We start from the raw sequence: 2,736 nt of genomic DNA on the forward strand, positions 1-2,736 counted from the left end.
CATCTGGCAGTCATTCAGGTGTGCACCCCCGTTACCCCGAGGCTTAGTGGTGAGCTACTCTGTGTCTATTCTTCAGCACCCACAATATCTCTTTTCTATTTACTTTCTGTCTATCTTATTATAGACAATAGCATAGTGGTTTTTGTATATTCTACTAGTTGCTCATACACTTGTGACACCGGATTTTGGAAGTATTCTAGTAGACACTTTATGGTTTTGAGTATTTATTTCAATGTATTTACTCTCTCATTAGTTTATGCTTTACCTTACTATAATTTCTCAATATTCATTTACTTAATAAATAAAAATCAACTACTTTGAAATTATTGAAAAGGAGAAAGTACATGACTAGTTCACCATTGGCTTGCCTAGCGGCGACATTGGGCTCCATCACGGCCTAAAGGGGAAATTGACTCGTGACAACTTAGTATCAGAGCACTAGCTTCATGTAGGTCTCACAAGTAATGAGCAGGCCTAATAGAGTCTTGCGGATCGGTGCGGAGACGTCCGTACTTATCTTCAAGAGGCTATAGGGTGTTAGGAAACTTTTCTTTCTTCATCTCCTATCGTGCAGTTGATGTTGTGCTAAGTATTTTTCTCTTATTCTCTCACGGATGGTGAGAATGCACGTGGTAGATGTACTCGACCGTGGAGGAACTGCTCCCCCTATTGCTAGAGGCCGAGGCAGAGGCCAAGGGGGCTCCAGCTCGTGCTAACGGATGATGGTTGTAACGACCCGACTGGTTGTTTTGAGTATTACAGGCTCGTTCCCCCATTTACCGCTTATTTTGTGCTTTAAAGTTGTTATGTGACTTGTCGGGGTAGTTGGTTAGGGTTCGGTGAGGTTTTCAGAATGAATTGAGACACTTAGTCTCAAGGATGAAGGCTTAAGTTGAAAAGGATGACCGGATGTTGACATATATATAAACAACTCTGGAGTAGAGTTTTGATGATTTCAATAGCTCCGTATGGTAATTTTGGACTTAGGAGTGTGTCCGGAAAATTATTTGGAAATCCGTAGTTGATTTTGGCTTGAAATGGCGAAATTAGAAAATGGAAGATTTTGGAAGTTTGACCGGGAGTTGACTTTATTGATATCGGGGTCGGAATCCAGTTTCATAGGTCTGTTATGGAATTTTGTGTGCAAAGTTTGAACTCAATCGGATTTGATTTGATAGGTTTCGGCATCGAATGTAGAAGTTGTCGTTAGTTTTCATTAGGCTTGAATTGGGGTGCGATTCGTGGTTTTAGCATTGTTTGATGTGATTTGAGGCCTCGCCTAAGTTCGTATGATGTTTTCAAACTTGTTGGTGTATTTGGTTGAGGTCCCGAGGGCCTCGGGTGAGTTTCAAATGGTTAACGGATCGATATTTGACTTAGAACAAAGCGGGAAACTTTCTGCCTTTTGGTGCAATCGCACCTGCGGATTTATGCCTGCATGTGCGGATGGCTAGGTGCAGAAGCATAATGGGGCTAGCCTGGGGTTGTGTCGCAGGTTCGTGAAGACTTCCGCATCTGCGAGCCCGCAAGTGCGAGCCAGGCTCCATAGATGCGGAGTGATGGAAGGGTGGCCAGCGTCGCAGAAGCAAAGCAACGACCGCAAAAGCGAGTCCGTAGAAGCGGATATCTTGTCCGCATAAGTGAAGAAAGCCACAGAAGCGAGGGAGTACCTCACATCTACGAGACCGCAGATGCGGCTAATTTAATCACACATGCAAAACCCCTGGGGCAGAGTACAAAAACAGAAGGGTCTGGTATTTTTGTCATTTTGGACCTTTCAAGCACGGTTTGAAGCGACTTTTCACAGATAATTCACGGGTAATCTTGAGGTAAGTCACTTGTGACCATTTTTAGTCGATAATATTGAATTATCATTGAGTATTCCGACTAGATTACGTGTTTTTGAGGTGTAATTCGATAAATTGGGCCTAGGGATTTCAAATAAGAATTTAAGATTTGGAGGTCGAGTTGATGTCGGAATTTGGTAAATTTGGTATGGTTGGACTCGTGGTTGAATGGGCATTTATATTTTGTAACTTTTGTTGGGTTTTGAGATGGGGGCCCCACTGATTATATTTGGGTGAATTTTCAGATTTAATTGGGAAAATTTAGTATTTTCATATGGAATTGATTCCTATAATTTGTGTTGACTGTGTCGAATTAATTGTGACTAGATTCGAGGTGTTCAGAGGCCGATTCACGAGGCAAGGGCATGCTAGCGGAGTGATTTGAGTTGCTTGGGGTAAGTATCATATTTAAACTCGGTTAAGGCGCTAGTTGCCTAAATTGTTGTGATAGCCACATGCTTTTGTGTGCGCACATGTGTGGGGATGGTCCTATGGGCGGGCACCGGGATTGTGTATTCATGTTTGGGTTGTGCTCGGGATCCTATAAGCTCAGAAATGACTGTTAAGCTTCAAGATTCGATATCCTACATGTGGTAACAATTTATATGATCTAATTAAACCATGATGTGTTTACTTAGAGGTTTAAATCCCGGAACAAACTTGATAAATGCTTTTCATTGATCAAATTTCCGGATTAGCTATCATAGCACACTCCGTATATGCCTACACTTTAGTATGTTATTTACATCAGTCCGGGGATAGAAAAATCTTATTTCATTCATTATATACTTGTACACTTTCTTTATTGCTTCTGTATGATATTTTGGACTGGGGCATGTGGCTATGCCGGGAAAATTATGTTATTGGCACGTGAGTTGTCTGTGCATCA

The sequence above is a fragment of the Nicotiana tomentosiformis genome, chromosome 12, assembly GCF_000390325.3.
Source record: "Nicotiana tomentosiformis chromosome 12, ASM39032v3, whole genome shotgun sequence".
Lineage (NCBI taxonomy): Eukaryota > Viridiplantae > Streptophyta > Magnoliopsida > Solanales > Solanaceae > Nicotiana > Nicotiana tomentosiformis.